Below are 23,647 nucleotides of genomic sequence, written 5' to 3'. Positions count from 1 at the left end.
TCCATTGGAGACTTTACTGGTTTTGCATCTTTCAATCCATGTGATTTTGAATGAGAAGAAAACTCCCGTTTTCTCTTTCTATCTGTATTCCTAGGAGGTTTTACATTTCCCAGATCTTTGATCTTTAAGTGTTGATCCAAAGTTTTCACTATCTCTGCTTCATCCCTTTCTTTTTCAAAACAGACTGCCGCGACCCACAACCTTCTTCTCCCATCAAGTGACGCTACACCATATTCATTAACCATAACTGTTTATTTGGAAAATATTTTCATACAACTTTCATCTTTTACTTTGGCTTAAAATTTTTGGTCGCAGCTTAACACAGGCAGTATTTGCCAATAAATCGGGTGTAGGGAGATTATCTGCCTTCCGGTCTCCCTTCGCAGTTATCTTCACCACCAAAAACTTCACCCGTTCCACAGCTGCAACTGAAAGAAAACCAAAACAAAGGTGAGGGAGGGCGGGAAACAGGTCCGGGTACTGGGAGACCGGATGTGATGTCAGCCCCCTGACGAAAAGTTCAAACAGTAAGGCTGGCCCATTAGGGGGCGTTGCCTAATTCCCCTCGTCGGCGTCGCTGAGAAGGGAGACCTTTGTCAAACCACGGGGGGAGGGGCATGGCAGTCAGGGGACAGCGGCATTAGCCGCAGTGTCCCTAAGACTGCCGCGACCCACAACCTTCTTCTCCCATCAAGGATCGCTATACCATATTCATTAACCATAACTGTTTATTTGGAAAGATTTTCATACAACTTTCATCTTTTACTTTGGCTTAAAATTTTTGGTCGCAGCTTGACACAGGCAGTATTTGCCAATAAATCGGGTGTAGGGAGATTATCTGCCTTCTGGTCTCCCGGTGCAGGTATCTTTACCACCAAAAACTCCACCCGTTCCACCAAGGACTAGCGCGAACAGCAAGCTTTGACCCCCCCAAAGAATGAATCACCTGAACCACCCCTCACGAAGACCATTGAGAAAAATATCTAACCCAGCATCATTAAGATGAACTCCATCTGGAAGAAGAAAACCAGTATTGTCCCCTTCAAGACGATGGTGCCTTACCACTACACCGTTTTTAAATCTGACAAAATGTGATATTCGCTGATTCAAGGTACGCCTGGATCTTTCCATGGCGTTTAGCTCTCTGGCGCCCCACCATACTAGCCTTGGAATCACTTCTGACCAAACTAATCGCATTGCAGAAAAGAAGCTCGGAAATTTGTCCATGTCCAATCTCATGAGAGTCAAAAGTTCAGCCAGCAGAGATGAGGCCAAATTGTTTCCTCCGGCATGTATGACCACCACTGTTGGGAATGAAGACACTCGTGCGATGTGGACTACCTCTGGAAGAACCTGAGACCACATAAGACCTCTTGTGCCGCGCCAGATCACATCCAAATCTGTAAAACCCAACAATCGACCTCCTGGGCACAGTTCGGCTTGCCAAGCCGCCCAATAAATGTAGGAATGGCCCACGAACCATACACTGGGCTGCCGTTCATCCCATCTGAGAACAAATAAAATTGTAAATTAGACACTTGAACACTACATACCTATGAGTATCTTTTTATTTTTTTTAAAATTCCTATAACACTAAGTCGGGCCTGATGTACCTGGTAAAACAACGAGATTTCCATCTGCCAACTCTTTGAATGTCTGACTCGAAAAACCCAGCCCTAGAAGTTTCCATTGCCGCTCCCATCCGAAAGGAATGCGTACCAAATTCAGCCGCAGGTAAACCCAAGAATAACAAAATGCGTCTTAATATTGCTAAAAATTGACCCGACAGCAAAGGGAATCCATTCTCGTGAATAAAAAATTGGTCCCCGTTACTCCTAACCATCACGTACTTGTTAATTAAAACTAACGGGCAAATATTCCCTTTAATGGCAAATATTGGAAACCATGTGCCTCTACCCTCTTGATCGGTCTTGGATCTCCGAATTCTAATCCTCAAGCCATTGTCGCAAATTAAAATATCTTCCCGTCGCAAGCCACCTGCTTTATTGAGGGCAGGAGCTAAGACCTCACTGACCGACATGGCCCCGAAAAAGGCTAAGCCAAAAGCTGCAGATATAAATGCAGTTTCATAGTCTGATTCGCAAATGAATAGTGCAGCCTTAATTAAGCTGACTAGCTGCTGGAATGAAATAGGATGTCTATTGTCGCTATGATTGTCCTTTCTGCGCCATCCTTTTAACAATTGAACAACTAGGAAATGTTTTGTAGGATCCGTCCAACCCCGCAGTTTGAAATTAAATGCTAACGCGGATACGCGCCACCGCTCCTGACACCCCTTTGGCATGCATCCGGGATAGGAAGGCCATGGTCACCTGCATCCTCGAATCATCTGAAGAACCCACCAGTTTATCTGCTGCTAAATGACACCACTTCTCCCACACCTTACCATAGTCTCTCCAAGTCGACGGAGCTATTGACGACCGTATCAGGGGAATTAAGTCTTCAGGACATCCCAAATCAAATGCGGACATTCCAGCTCCTCCAGTTGCTCCTGAAATAGACCAATTTGTCATATCTGTTAAATCGTCATTATTCTTGACACTAACACTTGCTTTAAACCAAACATTGAAAATCAAACTTTTTAAAACAATAAACCTGATCAAATCTATGACCGGCGCGGAAGAGGATGACAAGTAGTTTATGGCGTGTACAGCACCGACGGTTTCAAATCATAAACGTATTCGTTTGTTGGCTAATTGTTGTCCCCAGATTACTATGGCGACCGCCACGGGGAACAGTTCGAGGAGAGTTAAATCCTTAGTCCAAGCCCTGCTAACCCAAGAATCAGGCCATTTGTCAGCGCATTTCTGGCTACCATAGCGAACGCTGAAGCCGGCGGGGTTCGCAGTTTCAAAAAACAAATTTATATCATCGCTCATGCACTCTTCTTCTTGGAAACAGGTTCTACCATTGTAAGTGCTGAGAAAGCGCTTCCATATTGTCAGATCATATCGCATCTGTGCCGTGATCCTGATCCTATGGTGAGGTTGTTTTATGCCTTTCGTAGCGATCGTCAGCCTATGAGAAAAAATCCTGCCCGTTGGCATGATCCTGCAAGGGAAATTTAAAGCGCCAAGTAAAGACTGCATTTGGTTTAGACAGACCTTTCCGACAGATATGCAATCGTTTATGAGCTCTAATAGCTTGTCAATCTTTTCCCATGGCAACCTGAATTCCATGGCGATCGAATCAATTTCAATACCGAGGAAAGTAATTACCGGAATGGGACCTATCATTTTCTCAGGGGATAAAGGGACACCGAAATGCGCCATAATTTCCTTAAACTGTGTTAGGGCTAGCAAGCATACCTACGAATTCGCCAGTCCCACTAACAAAAAATCATCGAGGTAATGTGTAATAGCAGGCAACTGCGTGACTTCGCGTGGGACCCACTCTATAAAAGTGCTAAACATTTTGAAGTAAAAACAAGAAATTGAACACCCCATCGGGAGGCATGTGTCGTAGTAATACAAACCTTCGAATAAGTGGTGACAATCCGGGTGGACCGGCAGTAGTCGGAAGGTGGATTCTATATCCGACTTGGCCATAAGGGCACCCGATCCAGCTTTCCGGATTAGCTCGACGGCCTTGTCAAAAGAAATATATGAAACGGCGGTGGCCTCGCTGGAAATACCATAATTTACTGATAGCCCTCTAGGGTAGGACAAATGGTGGATCAACCGGTATTTCTCTGGTTCCTTTTTGGGCACTATACCCAGGGGGAAACTCGTAAATTGGAAAACGGACGGGCTTTGAAGGGACCTTGAAAACACCCCAACTCAATTTCCTTGTTTAATTTATCGGCTAGTATACCAGGCGATTCCCTTGCTGATTTTAAGTTTGGAGCTGACTGTGGTTTGCGTGAAAAATTAAACAGGATGAAAAAAAACAAAAGAAAAACCGAAACGAAGTTGTGCCGCGGCCGATTTATTGGGGTATTTGTCCAGCCACGGCCCCATTCTTTTTACATTCACCGACGTCGTGAGTCTCTCCTGCGGCGGATGTTTTACCGTTATTTGTTTTTTGGAAAGTTCGTGTACATTTTGTTGCAGAATGAGAATTGAGCACTCGTGTTTGTGTTTACAAAGGCCATAGAATTTGCAATGACCTTCGTTAAATAACCAACATGATCCTGGTCTGCGGATGGCTGCTGAACCCATGTTATTGCCAGATCCAGCGGTCGGCCCGGGAAAGGGTTGGGCAATGGGCATTCTTCTGAGCCATCATCAAGTGAAGCCACGAATCAGTGGCTTTCACCCCCCCATCCCAATTGCGGGTTAACGGCCAAACGCCAACGAAAATCTTTGTCGTATTTCCACCATGCGGATCCCCCGTGAGCCTTGTATGAGTTGTAAATGCTGTCTAGGTAGATAAATAATTCTGAACATCTTTCTGGGTGTTTTTCCCCCATCACACAGCATAAAACCGCAAAGGCTTGAAGCCAATTATTAATGGTTTTAGCTACTTTGAGTTTCCGTTCGTACGTTTTATCACCAACTCGCCGCTCTCTATCGATTGAGTGCTGGTCAGTGGATACCAGGGACCATATGTCAATAAACTCGTTTGCCCAAATTTGTTCCTTGATACTAGTGTCTAGGTAAGATCCTGGCGGGGGAACTCGGGGGAACTCCGCAAAAAAGACCATCTTTATAAATATCTGGGCGAGGAGGGGGGTTTGCTTCCGTGGGTCCACTGGTTGTAATAATTTTGGGTTCACGTAAATTCTATTACCTATGTTCGCACTAGCTACTGTATCAGATAAATTGGTATGAATTCCATCACTGCACCAAGCTCCGATGAAAGGGTACTCACCATTCTGCGTACTCGATTCCGGACGGCTCTGTTCCTGCATCACGGGATTCTTAGCATTCTTAACCTCCCATAGGGGTGGAGCCGCATATTCATCACTGTAATGTGCGGCACCACGTGACCGCTCATACAGGACAAGCTGCGACGCTGAGAGGAAGCATCGAGGGAGCTGGGTAAGTATTTTAATGCCAGCGGGTGGGCGCACAGGGGGAGGGAGGCGGGAGCTGACCGGGAACTCTATTTTAAACACACACAAAAAAAACATGATTTTTCATTCCTTCTCTCCAGTAAACGCTGCTGGGAAGAAGGAATTAATTCTGGATTCAGCACCCAAAGCAGGGGACAGCGCTTAACTCTAGCGCTGTCTCCTGCACGGTGCGTGTGGTACCCAGTCGGCACACGGCTGCCGCACATGTGCCACACTGATGTGCCACGTGAGCACACGGACACACGGTCACGGATAACTCCGGTACCGATTTTTCCGGTACCGGAATTATCTGGACGTGTGGGACAGGCCTAAGGCAGCGGGGTGTATATCAATGAAGCCCTCTAAGGCAGCCCTACCAGTTGTTCTCCCTTGCGCCTGCTCAACCCCTGTAGCCGCGCTACTAAGTTTGGCGCCTAAAGGAATGGAAGCGCGCGCACGTGAACTGTGCGCACTTCTCTTTGAATGCAATGGCGAGCTAAGCGGCACCAGAGGCCGGGTGGCTCTGCGAGGTCGCCGTCCGTCCAGCGGCATCGCGTGCACCGTGGCAGGGAAGGAGTCGCTCCCAGCTAACAACGCTGAAAGCCAAGCGCTGCCTTCCCTGTAGTTCTGTCAGTGTCCATGTCTTTGAATCATGCATGGATTTTATTTCTATTTCTGCAGCCGTTATCCATTTGTTGGCCTCTTCTTCTGAAAGTTGAGATATGTCCTCCCAAGATGTAGGTTCATAAATTTTATTTGTAGTTGCCTTGCATGAAAGACGTTGAGGTGGTCTTCCCTTGTTTTCTCTTATTGAGCATCTTGGTTCTGTGTCGGTATGGAGCTTTATCTCTTGACTTTCAGTTTGTTGATTTTCACCGATTTCCACTTCTTTCTCATCAGATGTTCCTGCAGTTATATCACTGTCATTTCTCTCATTTTTCATTTCCATTGATGTCATCATGTAGATCTTCAATGAATGTTACACTGTTGCTCACTGTGATTCTGTCTGTATTGGGATCTAGGATTCTGTATCCTTTGCAATTGTCACTATGTTCACACAGGGCATTTTTGCTGCTTTTTTTTTTCTACAGCAAAACCTGATCATCTTGGTAGGAAAAACGCAGGTTTAGGTGCATTTTTTGTGCGGTTTTTGTGCGTATTTGTTGCTTTTTTGTGTGTGTTTTTTTCTCTCATTGTCCATGCTAATGTCCTTGGATTTTCAGCAGAAAAAATGCAGCAAAGAATAATACCAATACCCAAGTCAATGGGTGAAAAAACGCAGCAAAAACGCTGACAGAAGTGACATGCTCAAACAAAAAACCAATGTGTGTGCATAACATTTCTGAAATCTCATAGGCTTTGCTGGTATTGTAAAAAGCAGCTGAAAATTAGCATAAAAAAAACACACCAAAAAAGCAGGAAAAACGCCCTATGTGAACTTACCCTAAATCCAACAAATATTCCTTCCATGGCTCTGTTTTGAAGTTTGGAGGGTTTTCTTCTGGAATAAACACAAAAACTTTGCAACCAAAAACTCTTAAATGATTCACACTTGGTTTCTTACCTTGCCACAGTTCATATGTTTTTCTTCTTTTTTTCAGTTTTCTTGAAAATAGTCTGTTTTGCAGATAAGTAGCTGTCATTGCGGCTTCACCCCAGTATTTCTCTGGTAGTTTGGAGTCTGTTAGCATACATCTTATCATTTCAGTCAGTTCTGATTTTTGTTTCTGCTACCACTTTCTGTTCAGGTGTGTGTGGAACAGTCTTTTGATCTTCTATTCCATTCTGTCTTAAGTAGTTTTCTATTTGGTGTCCTGTAAATTCACCTCCATTATCACTTCTTGTGATAATTGGCTTCCTCTGAAACTTGTTATTTGACTTTGTCACATAGTCTTCTAATTTTTCCAAAACTTCACCTTTGTTCTGTATCAAGTATATGATTGTGTATCTTGAGTAGTCATCTATGAAGGCCACCTTATATCTATTACCTCCTGATGTGGTCACTTTCATTGGTCCACATGCATCGGTGTGTACCAAGTTAGTGGTCTTGTGCTTTTTTTCTCACTCTCTTTAGGTACAGATACTCTTGTAGCTTTAGATTTTATACAACATTCACATTTTACGGTAATTGAGTAATCAGATATCAATAGGTCTTTTGTCAAATTTTTCTTTTGTAACAACATTATACTCTCAGGATGTCTGTGTCCTAGACGTCTATGCCACATGTGAATACAATTCTTGTGATCATGTATACATAACTTCATCTGTTCCTTTAATGTGTCTAAATGATATAATTGTTCACCTGCTTTGCTATCTCCCGCTAGGATTGTACAATTATCATCTTTGAATTTTACAGTAAGTCATTTGGCTGTCAGATGCTTTACGGATAACAATATAGTAACATAGTAACATAGTAACATAGTTAGTAAGGCCGAAAAAAGACATTTGTCCATCCAGTTCAGCCTATATTCCATCATAATAAATCCCCAGATCTACGTCCTTCTACAGAACCTAATTGTATGATACAATATTGTTCTGCTCCAGGAAGACATCCAGGCCTCTCTTGAACCCCTCGACTGAGTTCGCCATCACCACCTCCTCAGGCAAGCAATTCCAGATTCTCACTGCCCTAACAGTAAAGAATCATCTTCTATGTTGGTGGAAAAACCTTCTCTCCTCCAGACGCAAAGAATGCCCCATTGTGCCCGTCACCTTCCTTGGTATAAACAGATCCTCAGCGAGATATTTGTATTGTCCCCTTATATACTTATACATGGTTATTAGATCGCCCCTCAGTCGTCTTTTTTGTAGACTAAATAATCCTAATTTCGCTAATCTATCTGGGTATTGTAGTTCTCCCATCCCCTTTATTAATTTTGTTGCCCTCCTTTGTACTCTCTCTAGTTCCATTATATCCTTCCTGAGCACCGGTGCCCAAAACTGGACACAGTACTCCATGTGCGGTCTAACTAGGGATTTGTACAGAGGCAGTATAATGCTCTCATCATGTGTATCCAGACCTCTTTTAATGCACCCCATGATCCTGTTTGCCTTGGCAGCTGCTGCCTGGCACTGGCTGCTCCAGGTAAGTTTATCATTAACTAGGATCCCCAAGTCCTTCTCCCTGTCAGATTTACCCAGTGGTTTCCCATTCAGTGTGTAATGGTGACATTGATTCCTTCTTCCCATGTGTATAACCTTACATTTATCATTGTTAAACCTCATCTGCCACCTTTCAGCCCAAGTTTCCAACTTATCCAGATCCATCTGTAGCAGAATACTATCTTCTCTTGTATTAACTGCTTTACATAGTTTTGTATCATCTGCAAATATCGATATTTTACTGTGTAAACCTTCTACCAGATCATTAATGAATATGTTGAAGAGAACAGGTCCCAATACTGACCCCTGCGGTACCCCACTGGTCACAGCGACCCAGTTAGAGACTATACCATTTATAACCACCCTCTGCTTTCTATCACTAAGCCAGTTACTAACTCATTTACACACATTTTCCCCCAGACCAAGCATTCTCATTTTGTGTACCAACCTCTTGTGCGGCACGGTATCAAACGCTTTGGAAAAATCGAGATATACCACGTCCAATGACTCACCGTGGTCCAGCCTATAGCTTACCTCTTCATAAAAACTGATTAGATTGGTTTGACAGGAGCGATTTCTCATAAACCCATGCTGATATGGAGTTAAACAGTTATTCTCATTGAGATAATCCAGAATAACATCCCTCAGAAACCCTTCAAATATTTTACCAACAATAGAGGTTAGACTTACTGGCCTATAATTTCCAGGTTCACTTTTAGAGCCCTTTTTGAATATTGGCACCACATTTGCTATGCGCCAATCCTGCGGAACAGACCCTGTCGCTATAGAGTCCCTAAAAATAAGAAATAATGGTTTATCTATTACATTACTTAGTTCTCTTAGTACTCGTGGGTGTATGCCATCCGGACCCGGAGATTTATCTATTTTAATCTTATTTAATTTTAATCTATTTTAATCCTCCTTCTAGTCCTGGAACATATAACACATCCTTTACTAGTAATTTTGAATTATGCCCAAATCTATCAGGGCAGATTAGCATTCCTTGTCCAATACTTTCTGCGGTTATTTTACTCCCATCTGCAAGATAAATTGCTTCCTTCTTATTTTCATCAAGTTCAGTAAAGAAGCTTTTATCACCAGTCATGTGACTTGTTGCTCCTGAGTCAATAAACCAGCCTGACAATGACGCTTTATCAGTTACTTTAAATGTGCCATTCCATATAGTACGGTCTTTTTTTAAATATCCTTTTTTCTTACATCTGAAACATTCTCTTGTCTCTGTATTATGGGGCTTCTTTTCTGCCGCTTTTAGAGCATTTTCACTATCCCTTTCTGTGGAATCGTTTGTTTGCTCTTTCCTTCTATGATATTCATCTATAAGTCTGGTCTTTACAAACTCTAGTGTAATGTCTGTATAAGGTCTTGTCTCTAGTGCATTTATCAGAGCAGTGTATGAATCTGGCAAACTGCACAATAATATTGCTGCTATATGGCTTTCCTTAACGTCTTTGGAGCGCCCGCTAGGGCAGTGGGGTACACAGGCCGGGTCCAATGGTGCTTAAAGGGGTGGTCACAGTGGCAGTGACCCGGTTCACTGCACTGGGCGTTCAGTTAAAGGGGATCAATGGAAGTGGACAATAAAGTCTATACAGGATAATTTGTGATGCCACCTATGGTATTCAGCCAGGGATGGTCAATGCTGCTTAAAGGGGTCCACTGGGGCTGATGGAGTTGGTACAGCTCCCCACAAGTAGAGCTTAGTCCCCAGGGCTACCGGTACAGTTGGTAAGAGGGATGATTGATGGTGGGGTGAAATGATGAAATGCAGGTACAGTCTAGGGTACAGGTAGCAGGTGGTGAAGGGGTCCGGGCGGCTTAAAAACAGCCTGGGATCCACCTAGCCAGGTGGGTTTGGAGGCCTTCCTTCTACACTGTATACTCTGACCCTTGGTGCCTGAAGCTGTGCACAAGTCCTCTCAGTGTCTGTTTCTCCTAACCCATATAGTTGTCAGCATGAGTCTTGCATGGGCACTGTCTTCTTACTGGCAGCCCCAGGCTCCTGACTTGCTGTGGTGCTTCCAGGTGTTAGATGGGCCAGGAGACCTGCAATCTCCTGCCCTCTGGTTCTAGTTGCTGGGTTTTTAGTACTCATGTAACCACAGACTCGGGTGTCTGGTTTCTTTTGCACTTAATCCTGGGAAGAGCTCAGTTACAGCTCTACTCCCAGTCTCTCTCCTCACATGCTTCCTCTCCCTTCACTGTCTCACACTGAACTCACTAACCCCACCTCCAGACCAGAACTTATAGGGAACTACCCTGAAACCGGGTTTAGAGATCCCCCTTCTAGTCTGGAGATAGGAAGGTGTTGTATGTTTGTGTTACCTGCTAAGTGGATTGCTTCTTACCTCCAGGCATGACATCAGCCCTCCCATGAGGAAGGCAATGCCATTGTGGCAACCAGACTCCTGGGGTGCCACATTCACCCCTAGTACAATTCAGTACTCCCGGACTGAGGAAACGTAAAGAAAACATGTCAACAGGTGAACAATTATAAAAGTTTACAGAGTTTCAAAAATATAAAAGTTGCAAAAACCAAAACAACATGGTAATAATTGGGCAATTAAGTTCCTGGGGGCAACACTGGTCCATTCGTGTTACCCACCGCACGTGTGAGTTGCCTCGGTGGGAACCGCCCCGACCCACTTGATGTATCGTCATTGGGTGTGGCTGCAGGGCACTCTGTTGGTGGGCCTGTATCTGTTGCATATCTGCCAACATTATACTCCAGAGCTGCACTCACTATTCAGCTGGTGCAGCCACTCTGTACATACATTACAATCCTGATCCTGTACAGATCCTGAGTTACATCCTGTATTCTACCCCAGAGCTGCACTCACTATTCTGCTGGTGCAGTCACTGTGGGTAAATATTCAGAAAAATTCCCACGCTAGAGTTCATATGAGTTTATGCCACCAGGGGGCGCACCACCGCAAGTCTAAGAAGCTACGTTCCCCTGCATTCCATTCATTCCCCAGTTTTTACAACCAGGAGCAACAGCTGCATTATCAGCGCTCCTGGTTGTAAAGTTATTTAACCCTTTCAAATGGATTTACATCGTGGGACATGACTGTACGACGAACAGGCATGGGATATTGTTGCTTTTTTATTTTATTGTTTTTACAGATCGAGGGTCGTCAGTTGGATTGAGCGTACAATAAAGATTTTAAGGTGTGTATTTATTTAATTAAAATGCTTTATTCAAAATGTGTGTGTGTATTATTAACCCTTTACTACTATTGGATTAATAATGGATAGGTGTCTTATTGACATCTCTCCATTATTAACCAGGCTTAATGTCACCTTACATCAGCAAGGTGACATTAACCCCTTATTACCCCATATCCCACCACTATAGGGGAGTGGGAAGAGAGAGGCTAAGTGCCAGAGTAGGCGCATCTTACAGATGTGCCTTTTCTGGGGTTGCTGGGGCCAGATGTTTTTAGCCGGGGGGGGTCCAATAACCATGGTCCCTCTCTAGGCTATTAATATCTGCCCTCAGTCACTGGCTTTCCCACTCTGGGGGAGAAAATTGCGCAGGAGCCCACGCCATTTTTTTCTGTGATTTAACCCTTTATTTTAACACCTAGAGCCCCCAAATTTTGCACACAGACATTTCTAACATTACTAGTGAGGAATATGTAAAAAAATAAGGGATATGAAATGGTTTACTGTATATAAACCCTGTCTCATATCCTGTCGGGTTTCTTAAGGAGATAGCTTTTCTATAGAACACTGCTGCGTATTTCTCGCAAGTCACACTGATGGTCCGTGCGTAATCTGTATTTTTCTCACCCCCATAGACTTTCATTTGCGGATTTTTTGCGCAATACACTGACAAACGCAGCATGCTGCGATTTTCTCAACCCATAAAATACGGCTGCGAAATATACAGCAGATAGAAGCTGGCCCATAGTGAATGTGCAATGCGTTGTTTTTGCGCCTCTCATACGTCTGTAAAACTCTCTAGTGTGATGACGGCCTAAGGAACACTGGTTCAGTTGCTCATTCTGTCCTCACACACATATTATACATATATACAGAATAATAACTAATAATAATTACTTTCACCTTCTGGTCTGGTCACCAAACAAAATAATAACCACAAACAAAAAAAAAATAAACAATAGCAAACAAAATCTATATACATAAACTTTTTTTTTTTAATACATACATATACCGCTCTGGCAAAAATTAAGAGACAGCTACAAAATGTTCAGTTTGTCTAATTTTTCGCTTTATAGGTATATTTTTGAGTAAAATGTAAATTGTTCATTTATTCTGACAACATGTCTCTGAATTTCCAAGCAATACATTTTGTATTTCTTTTTCTGAAAAGGAGAAGTGGTCAAAATTACAAAAAACACAGGGCTTTCAGACCTCAAATAATGCAAAGAAAACAAGTTCATAATCATTTAGAAACAACAATACTAATGTTTTAACTCATATATCTATTAAGTGCTTTTAGCATCCAGTATGGGAATTTTTTTTATTTATCAAGGACACCTCCTCCTCCAGCAACATAGCATCTTCAAGCAGCTGGCTCAGAGTCACCATATTGATACTGAGGACAGAGAAGACCCCTGAACCACATAGCACAGGATGGACCAGAACTGACAAGCTCAAGAGATCCAACAGCCAAGCCTCCCATAGTAGCTAGGATTGCAGCTGTGCACCACAGCACCCAGCTAATGTTTTAACTCAGGAAGAGTTCAGAAATAAATATTTCGTGGAATAACCATGATTTTTAATCACAGCTTTCATGCGTCTTGGCATGCTTTCACACTGCTCCTGGCGCAAAAATTTAAGCAGTTCTGTGATTGGTGGCTTGGGACTATCCATCATCCTCTTGATTACATTCCAAAGGTTTTCAATGGGGTTCAGGTCTGGAGATTGGGCTGCCAATGACAGGGTTTTGATGTGGTGGTCTCTTAATTTTTGCCAGAGCTGTATATGCAGTGCCCCAGAGTCCTGGTCGTTGCAGTAATGTCATTTTCCTCTAGGGGAGAGTGATATTACGTTTGGAGGCAAAGAAGGACAACTGCATCCAGGTATCACAAACATGCAACACATTTCACACTCCAGACCACCAGGGGGAGCTCTGCTCCTATTTATTAGGTCACTCCTCACATTGGTAAAACTGATTGCCTGTAGGAAAAGTTAGTGAGTTGCTGGCTGAGCTTCGCTCAGGTAGTTGGTCCCAGACAGGGGTGGGATCCTGTCAGAGATCGAGGAAGAAGGACACGGAGCTGTGCATGCCCTGAGAGCTGCAGCTTCCAGAAAGAGACACTGAAGGAGAACTCTATTGCAGAGAAGGTGAAAGACGTCATAGCAAAAGAGTGGATTCCAGGAGGGGATCAGCCCTATACAGGCTGCCTCCTTCTGAGGCGCAGGATCCCAGTAGCAGGAACACCGAGGGAGCAACGATACTTTATGCCTTGCTCCAGAGACCGGCAGGACAGCTAATTTCACGTTACCTGTCCGCCCTACACCCAGGAGGCAAGGTGGCACCCCTTAGAGGCTGGGGCATGATAGAGTCCCTGTAAAATGCCTCAAGCCACCGGTCATACAGGATTGTCCTATCCAGGGGACAGAGAGAGACATAACATCTACAACATCTGTGAGGACCTTATGAGAAGCTTAGCAGTAAGGGACTACAACACTGCAGCCCTAGAGGAAGGCTATTGATTTCTACCTGGACAAGAGGACTCTGGACTTGCCTCCAAACCGGCCGGACTCTGTCTGCCCTGTGATCTGTTGTTCTGGACTGTGGATGCTGAAGTCTTCAGTAAAGTTAAAGAGACGGCAACCTTGTGTCCTCGTTCTTCACTGCACCTCTCACCATCCACCATCTACATACTGGGAAGCCCTGGGGATACACTTCACCTGTGAGAAGGTATACCATCTAGCTGCCATAACAACACCCCAGTGGACCCCTTAAAGCAGCGTCAGTCACCCTGACCGAATACCACAGGTGGCATCATGAACATTTCCCCTTTAAAGACCTTTCCCTTTTACACGGATGTCCCAGGGCGACGGACCGGGTCAGCCACCGTGACATCCCCCCGTGAACCAAAAGACCCGGTACTGAGTAGCCCGCTGCCCTTGGGGGTGCTCCATATATACATACACACATACAAACATAAACTATACAAATATATACAAGACTAAACTAAACACCCCACAATCAAGCCCACCATTCCCAACCCCCACACTGACCTGGGAGCTGGTCCTGCGTCTCATGCCTCAGTCCATGTCCAATGTCCATAGGCCAGATCAGGCAGTGCTAGTTTTTCCCTTAAACACCGCAGTGTCCCATAGTACCAAAAGATGACCCTACCTCCCCCCTTTTCCCACCATCCAACCTAACACCTACACCCAAATCTATATCCCTATATGCAATATATACAGAAATGAACACTACAATAGCCACATCACAAAGCCCAAGTTTGGAGCCTGCAGCCCTACTTCACTGTATAACGATCAAACAAAACAAAAAAAATCTACAGTGTCAGCAGCAGCCCACCAACAGGAAAGGAGATGACCAGACTAGGGCACACTAAAAAAAAAGCCCCTCTAGAGGAGAGCGGCCCTACATGTGCCTAGTCTCTCATACTCCAGAGAGCATACCTTCACCAGGTCACCAAGTATGATCCTAAACACATCGTCCACTGGGAGGATTTTCCATTGCGGCGATACTAAGCACCGTGCGTTCCACATATGATATCTATCCACTGTGCTAACTAGAAATAAGGTGCCTCGGTCTCGACCACCCAGGTCTCCGAATGCTCCATAGGCCAATTCCTCATAGGAGAGACCAGCCAGCCGAGACCAGCCAATGGAGGTGCACACCCGGCTATACATCTCTGTGTTAAAGAGAGAACAAAGCAGGAAGTGGTCCATGCTTTCCAGCATGGTACCACAATGCTCCCGAGAACAGTTCCTGTCCTCAGAGCTCCTACACTTCAGATTGTCTTTCACACACAGTTTCCCATGGAAGCAGCGCCAAGCCAAATCACAAAACTTTGAGGGGATCCTGATAGAAATCAAAAGATGCAAACCCACCCCAAGATCCCGACTTGGGCAATCCCTAAGCGCCAGAGGCCTCTGGAAATGGGTCAACAGAACCCTATTGTCAAGGAGTTTCCTTGGCAGAGTTCTGATCTCCCACATTCCCAGACCCCACTGGAGAATTACCTTCAGAACCAAGGTCCAATGTCCATGCGGTGTGTGAAGATCCTTCACTTGCCCTCCTGTCTCCCATTCCTGGAAGAAAGGCCGAAACCATCCCCTACAGGAGAATACCCACGGAGGAGCCCTCTCTTTCCAGAGATTTGCAATATTGATCTTAATGAAGGTATCCACAAGGAATAACACAGGGTTGACCATACCCAACCCTCCTAGTTCCCTCATACGGTAAGTAACCTCCCTCTGGACCAGGTTTACTCTATTCCCCATAACAATTGGAAGAACAAACTGTAGACCCGAATCCAGAGAGGCTCCGGCAAGATGCACACACTGCCCAGATAAATCAGTAAAGGAAGCAGGAATGTTTTGATCAGGTTTACCCTTTCCCTTAGGGTCAAAGATCAACCCTTCCATTGGTTCACCTTCTGAGTGGCAATCTCTAGCCTGCTGTCCCAATTTTGTTTGGGGTAATCCCACCTGGACAAATTTGATGTCATGGCCATTTGCAGAGATTTTAGGCCCTGGAATGGTGTCCGGGAAATCAAAACTAGGATCTCCTCCTCCCAGCCAGAGACTCTCACATTTATCCCAGTTGATCTTGGACCTGGATGCCTCCGAGTAACAATCTACCTCTGACATCAGCCACCTTGCCTCCTCATGAGAGGAAACAAAAACAGTGACATCATCGGCATATGCCACCACCCTCAGAATTGCTTCCGCTGCTGCCCAGTCCATCCCGATCCCGGCCAATGGTCCACGCTGTACCCTCCTAAGAAGTGGGTCAATCGCAAACACGCACAGCAGCGGGCTCAGGGGCAACCCTGGCGAACACCAGACCCAACCTCAAAAGAGCTGCCAATCCAACTGTTAACAAGCGGGAAACACAATACAAGGTCTTAAGCCAATCAACAAACCCCCCTGGCAGGCCATAGCACAGAAGGACAGACCAGAGCTACTCGTGATTAACCCTATCAAACGCTTTTGCCTGGTTCAGTGACAGCATGTACCCCTTCCAGTGACCAGCCCTACCCTGCTCCGCTGCCTCTTGGGCACAGAGTACAACACTAAATGCACTGTGGCCTGGAACAGAGCAATTCTGGGCCTCTGAAAGGAGACAGGGTGCAAATTTCACCAGCCGATTAAACAGCACCTTTGACAGAACTTTCCTGTCTGCATTGAGAAGCGTTATGGTGTAAAGGGCTCTAAGGACTATTGCTCGCCTCGCCCCTTTAAGAACCGACTCGGTTCTCATTATAATATGTGGTTGTTTTAAACAACTGTAAGTGCTGATATGTTCATGTGTTCTGATAGACACTGTGAATTACATTATTAAAGAGAAAGTGTAGTACCTTAGTTGAGGAACTAGACAGAGCACATTAGTGTACAGTTAGCTAAAAGGAGGGGTTACTGTGGGATAAGATAGAACTTCCTGTTTACAGTTTATTGAAGACTGGAAGCTGAGACAGCTCAGAGGGGCCAGGGAGCCCCAGGCGTTCCGAAGGGCTTAAGAGCCCGGGACAGCGCAGCAGATATGCAGCGTCCTATGAAGAGGGCCCATCCCTGCAGTGCCAGTTTGTCAGAAAGTTACAGTTAAAGAATTGCAGAGGATAAAGATGCAGATCGCTCCTAAAATGTGGCAGTTATCTACATGGGCTGAAGCCCTTCTGTCCGGTGCGAAACAAACCGGGCAACTCCTAAGATTAGTTATCCTGGACAGGGAGGATGCTGCAGTCTCGAACAGTTTGGTATGACCCGGGGAATCCCTGGAAGGAGTAAGAGGAGACACATGGAAAGTAAAAGATGTGAACAACGCCGTACTCTGTGTTGATGCTGTAACTGATGTGGATGTGCTGCGATTGAAACCAAGTAAAGTTTTTTTTTTACAGTTTGAATTGGACTCTGTCTTTTTTTGCTCAGCATCACCAGCAGCCGAACTTCAGCAGCCCCGATCGGACCCTGACAGTGCAGAGGGTGCAGCAGAAGGTATGCAAGAAAAGGAACATTGTTTATATGTGACAGGAGGCCAGGGCGTGCTTAACCTGATAAACTCAGCCATGACTACGGCCTTGGCTCTACCCCTTACACTGGGATGCCAATTCTCAATGAAAAATGGGTCTTTTACCCTTTGACAAGATGATCAGGGTGTCACGCACGTGCCCAGACTGGTTGGCGCGGGCATACGGGGGTGTGGCCCCACTGGACCACAGACCAAACTTCCCTGGAAGGGGCGTAACTAAGTAGCTTCCTAGGTGTTCGCTGGAGCCTCTGATGGTGAGGTCAGACTTGTGCAATAGGAAGCTACCAGGTGCCACTCCAGGGTGATGTCTGGCTGTGGCTGCTGATCCCACTAAGGAACGGAGCGGGCACGGCTGGCACTCTGGCTGGCAGGCGGGCACGGCTGGGACACAGGCAGGCAGACGGGTACAACAGAGACACTGGCGGGCAGGCGGACACGGCTGGCTCTCTGGTAGGCAGGCGGGTACGGCTGGAACATAGGAAGAACCGGTAGGGACCGGTCTGCAGGCAGGTATGTGAAACAGGTTGGAACCTGTTCAGACAGGAGGACTAAGTAACAAGTAGAGAAAGACCGCAAGAGCGGATGCAGAGCGAAAGCACAAGAGCTAGAACCAAGAACAGAAACGCAGGAGGCCGAGTACGAGTAGAAGGTGGAGCAAAGAGAAGAGAAGGAGAAGGCAGAGCCAAGGGCGGAGACGCAAGAGGCGGAGCCAAGGGCGGAGACGCTAGAGGCGGAGCCAAGAGCGGAGACGCTAGAGGCGGAGCCAAGAGCGGAGATGCTGGAGGCGGAGCCAAGAGCGGAGACGCTGGAGGCGGAGCCAAGAGCGGAGACGCTGGAGGCGGAGCCAAGAGCGGAGATGCTGGAGGCGGAGCCAAGAGCGGAGACACTGGAGGCGGAGCCAAGAGCGGAGACGCTGGAGGCGGAGCCAAGAGCGGAGACGCTGGAGGCGGAGCCAAGAGCGGAGACGCTGGAGGCGGAGCCAAGAGCAGAGATGCTGGAGGCGGAGCCAAGAGCGGAGACGCTGGAGGCGGAGCCAAGAGCAGAGACGGAGCCAAGTGCAGAAACACAGGAGGCGGAGCCAGATAGAACCGCAAAGAGCGGAGCCAGATAGAACCGCAAAGAGCGGAGCCACAGAGCAAAGCCAGAGAGTGCGAAGCAATGTCTGAGTGCAGAGCCGCAAGAGTGCGGAGTGTAAGCAGACTGAGAACACAAGGAAAGACAAAGCAGGGAAGGAAGCCACAGACAAGGAGACCGAGAAAAGACAAAGTACAGACAAGGCAATGGAACAAGACACAGGGACAAAGACACAGGGACCAGGATATTCTGCCTCCTGGAGGGCGGACTACAAGATCAAGGCAATAGCACAGAGAAAAGCCTCCAGAGAGGGAGTAACTCAGAGCAAGGCCAGGCAAACTCAGCAGCTAAACACTAACTGAGCTAACACATTGCACAGGCCCAGACCACAGGGTGGAGCTGCACTATATACAGGAGGCCTCTTGATAATTGGTCAGGAACTGATTAAACAGATGCACCTGATTCCTATAAGAACCAGAGAGTTCAGGCGCCGGCCCCCTATACACATAGCCATGAGGCATGCAGAGAGCAGAGACACAGATCATGGAGCTGGCATGAAACATAAACCACATCATGGCCTGGAGCAGTGGGTAAGATAGTGTGAGAGATGTGAGGCCATGCCGTGATGCCAGCAGAGTTGTTACAGTACCCCCCCTTTACGGCCCCTCCTCTTCAAGCCCGCCAGAACAACCTGTAGAAGAAGGATAGGTGCACACATAGTCATAGCCATCACAACATTCCTCTCGTAGAATGAGGTATTTGAGACATTAGAGATCTCAGGATGCTCAGTCTCTTTGAGTCCAGTAAGATCAGCCTCCCACTCAGAAGACACAAGGGACAGGACTTCTTTCACCTGGTCAACAGAAAGCAGGGACTTGGAAGCTTGTGATTTGACCACAACATAGTCTGATTCTTTGGACACTGAAGACACCTTTACTGGATCCAACTTAAGTCCATCATCACAAGAAAATTGGACCTCCTCCTTTAGACCGGTGGGAAGCAGAGATGAGAACACTTCAGTCTTGGGATCTTCGCCCGATAGCCAGATGGAAACTGGAGGCATACATATAGGAAACATCTTCAACCTGGTACCCTGAAAAAACTGGACCTCCTCTTCAAGATTAGAGGATGAGTAAGTCTCTGTCTTAGTAGTATCAGCAAGTAGCCACTTGGAAGCAGAAGACATACATTTAGCAAGCCCCATCAGCCAGTTGCTCTGACAAGACTGGACCATTTCTTCCTCCGGACTGGTGAAGAACAGAGATGCAAGAGCTTCAGCTTCATTTTCTTCATCCACCTGCCACATGGAATCCGAAGGCATCATTACAGGAAGCATCTTCTTCCCAAAGTTCATATAAATTTTTTTAAGTGACAGGGATGTTCCTGGGAACTGGTCACAGGTATTGACACTGGAGGTGTGCGGAGAGGACGCCACTGTTTCCTTTACTTCAGTGAGGTCAGCACATCGGGACTCAATAGCCAGATGATTAGGTGGAGAAGATATCAACACTGTAGGTTGACCTTGCAGTTTAGGAACAAGAAACTTCTGGAGACTTGATAGTTCCAAACGCAGAACCACGCTGGATCTTTGGACCGGAACGGGCAGCAGAGTATCCGGTTCAGAACGACCGACGGGCGGACTGGTCAACAAGTGGAAAACAAATCTCTCCGCATATAATGCTCCGATTTGGAGCTGTAGTTGTCCCTTCAACACTGGACTGTTCATAAGTAGGACTCGGCAATCACCAAACACCTTCACAGGATTCTGGAGCAGTGGAACAGGAATCACACTTAGACTCCGTCTGGTTAGCAGCTTTAACACATCTGCAGGACCGAAGCTCCCACAAGGCACTGGAACAGACAGACTTTAGCGGAAGGGAGTTATTCTCACCAAGGGCAGTCTCTCCTACTGACCCGAGGTTTTGGAGCTTTAGATCCCCTGGACAGCGGTCATCCAGGTGTTCCTCACAAAAGCAGCGACATAGTAAGCCCTTCTTACGACTGGTCTTAGACTGGTGCTTTGCCAGTCCACTCTTGACAGTCTTTTTGGGTTCTATTTGAGTAGCTGCTTTAACGGGTAGAGGAACTGGAGGATCACAGACGGTCATGGCTTGACGTGGAGGTTTCTTCATGGGTTTCGCCCGTCTGGAGCGCCTCTCGGAACTAGATGGGGAAGACTTCACAGGAGCAGCAGGACGAGGCTTGTCAAAGACTTTACGGAAGGCCCCAAGACTCATGACGATAGGATCCCCTGCTTCCCAGAGGGGACAAATCCATAATAAAGCATCTCCTGCTAGGTAGGACATGATGTAGGCCACCTTAATCTGGTCAGAGGGAAAACAAGCTGCATTCTGCAGGATGTAGCGCAAGCACTGTTCCAGGAAGCTTTGGCATTCTTCTGGATTCCCATAGAACCTAGGTGGGTCAGCTGGGTCGTGCTCCTCCTCATAGGCCCGAAGTTGATCGTAGAGAGCGTTTGAAATTATGATTGGGCCCGAGGTCTCCTCAATTGGAACGACACAGGGCGGAACAAATTCTTCAGCTTGCTCATACTGGTAGAAAGAAAGTTCATCATGCTCTGCGAGCGGTAGGACATGGGATACAGCGGACGCCATGGCCTGTGCAAACTGTCACGCACGCGCCCAGACTGGTTGGCGCGGGCATACGGGGGTGTGGCCCCACTGGACCACAGACCAAACTTCCCTGGAGGGGGCATAACTAAGTAGCTTCCTAGGTGTTCGCTGGAGCCTCTGATGGTGAGGTCAGACTTGTGCAATAGGAAGCTACCAGGTGCCACTCCAGGGTGATGTCTGGCTGTGGCTGCTGATCCCACTAAGGAACGGAGCGGGCACGGCTGGCACTCTGGCTGACAGGCGGGCACGGCTGGGACACAGGCAGGCAGACGGGTACAACAGAGACACTGGCGGGCAGGCGGACATGGCTGGCTCTCTGGTAGGCAGGCGGGTACGGCTGGAACATAGGAAGAACCGGTAGGGACCGGTCTGCAGGCAGGTATGTGAAACAGGTTGGAACCTGTTCAGACAGGAGGACTAAGTAACAAGTAGAGAAAGACCGCAAGAGCGGATGCAGAGCGAAAGCACAAGAGCTAGAACCAAGAACAGAAACGCAGGAGGCCGAGTACGAGTAGAAGGTGGAGCAAAGAGAAGAGAAGGAGAAGGCAGAGCCAAGGGCGGAGACGCAAGAGGCGGAGCCAAGGGCGGAGACGCTAGAGGCGGAGCCAAGAGCGGAGACGCTAGAGGCGGAGCCAAGAGCGGAGATGCTGGAGGCGGAGCCAAGAGCGGAGACGCTGGAGGCGGAGCCAAGAGCGGAGACGCTGAAGGCGGAGCCAAGAGCAGAGACGGAGCCAAGTGCAGAAACACAGGAGGCGGAGCCAGTTAGAACCGCAAAGAGCGGAGCCAGATAGAACCGCAAAGAGCGGAACCACAGAGCAAAGCCAGAGAGTGCGAAGCAATGTCTGAGTGCAGAGCCGCAAGAGTGCGGAGTGTAAGCAGACTGAGAACACAAGGAAAGACAAAGCAGGGAAGGAAGCCACAGACAAGGAGACCGAGAAAAGACAAAGTACAGACAAGGCAATGGAACAAGACACAGGGACAAAGACACAGGGACCAGGATATTCTGCCTCCTGGAGGGCGGACTACAAGATCAAGGCAATAGCACAGAGAAAAGCTCCCAGAGAGGGAGTAATTCAGAGCAAGGCCAGGCAAACTCAGCAGCTAAACACTAACTGAGCTAACACATTACACAGGCCCAGACCACAGGGTGGAGCTGCACTATATACAGGAGGCCTCTTGATAATTGGTCAGGAATAGTGTTGAGCATTCCGATACCGCAAGTATCGGGTATCGGCCGATACTTGCGGTATCGGAATTCCGATACCGAGATCCGATACTTTTGTGGTATCGGGTATCGGTATCGGATACATAGAGATGTGTAAAATTTTTAAAAAATGAGCGCATTAAGGACCTGCGAATGACGTCACGGCTTGTGATTGGTCGCGTGGCGGTCACATGGGCGGCCCGCGACCAATCAGAAGCCGGGACGTGATTCTCAGGTCCTAAAAGCGCTGATTTTGAACAAAGAAGCCTGCCGGTTACCCGCGCTGAGTTCAGGGGCCGCCGGAGAGGTAAATATATCAATATTTTTTATTTTAATTCTTTATTTTACACATCCCTATGGATCCCAGGGCCTGAAGGAGAGTTTCCTCTCCTTCAGACCCTGGGAACCATGAGAATACCTTCCGATACTTGATGTCCCATTGACTTGTATTGGTATCGGATATCGGTATCGGCGATATCCGATATTTTTCGGGTATCAGCCGATACTATCCGATACCGATACTTTCAAGTATCGGACGGTATCGCTCAACACTAGTCAGGAACTGATTAAACAGATGCACCTGATTCCTATAAGAACCAGAGAGTTCAGGCGCCGGCCCCCTATACACATAGCCATGAGGCATGCAGAGAGCAGAGACACAGAACATGGAGCTGGCATGAAACAGAAACCACATCATGGCCTGGAGCAGTGGGTAAGATAGTGTGAGAGATATGAGGCCATGCCGTGATGCCAGCAGAGTTGTTACACAGGGCAGACCTTCTCATTGACTTCGGCAGAGTGCCTAAGGAAACACTCATTGAATACCTCAGACAAGAGGGGAATCAAAGCGTCCGTAACCCCTTACCGGCATCGGACGTACTATACCGTCCGATGCCGGCTCCCCTGCTTTGATGCAGGGCTCCGCGGTGAGCCCGCATCAAAGCCGGGACATGTCAGCTGTTTTGAACAGCTGACATGTGCCCGTAATAGGCGTGGGCAGAATCGCGATCTGCCTGCACCTATTAACTAGTTAAATGCCGCTGTCAAACGCAGACAGCGGCATTTAACTACCGCTTCCGTCCGGGCGGCCGGAAATGACGTCATCGCCAACCTCCGTCACATGATCGGGGGTCGGCGATGCTTGTATATTGTAACCATAGAGGTCCCAGAGACCTCTATGGTTACTGATCGCCGGTGGCTGTGAGCGCCACCCTGTGGACGGCGCTCACAGCACACCTCCATTTCTGCTACATAGCAGCGATCAGCAGATCGCTGCTATGTAGCAGAGCCGATCGTGCTGTGCCTGCTTCTAGCCTCCCATGGAGGCTATTGAAGCATGGCAAAAGTTAAAAAAAAAGTTTAAAAAAATGTGAAAAAAATAAAAAAAACATAAA

At 47.0% G+C, this 23,647-nt stretch overlaps 1 long non-coding RNA gene across 5 annotated transcripts in view; it reads right to left on the bottom strand.

The window, feature by feature from the left end:
- Nucleotides 1-233: 233 nt before the first annotated feature.
- LOC138638475 (uncharacterized) overlaps nt 234-23,647 on the bottom strand; it is a 57,528-nt gene continuing 34,114 nt past the window's right edge. For all 5 annotated transcript variants that reach the window (XR_011312509.1, XR_011312504.1, XR_011312505.1 and 2 more), the window contains 2 exons: nt 2,408-2,512; nt 234-1,507 (listed from right to left, as the gene is read on the bottom strand). This is a non-coding gene — a long non-coding RNA (uncharacterized lncRNA). The remainder of the gene's footprint in view (nt 1,508-2,407; nt 2,513-23,647) is intronic.

The sequence above is a fragment of the Ranitomeya imitator genome, chromosome 1, assembly GCF_032444005.1.
Source record: "Ranitomeya imitator isolate aRanImi1 chromosome 1, aRanImi1.pri, whole genome shotgun sequence".
NCBI lineage: Eukaryota > Metazoa > Chordata > Amphibia > Anura > Dendrobatidae > Ranitomeya > Ranitomeya imitator.
Note: the sequence above shows the minus strand (reverse complement) of the source record. Positions and strands in the feature narration are given on the sequence as shown.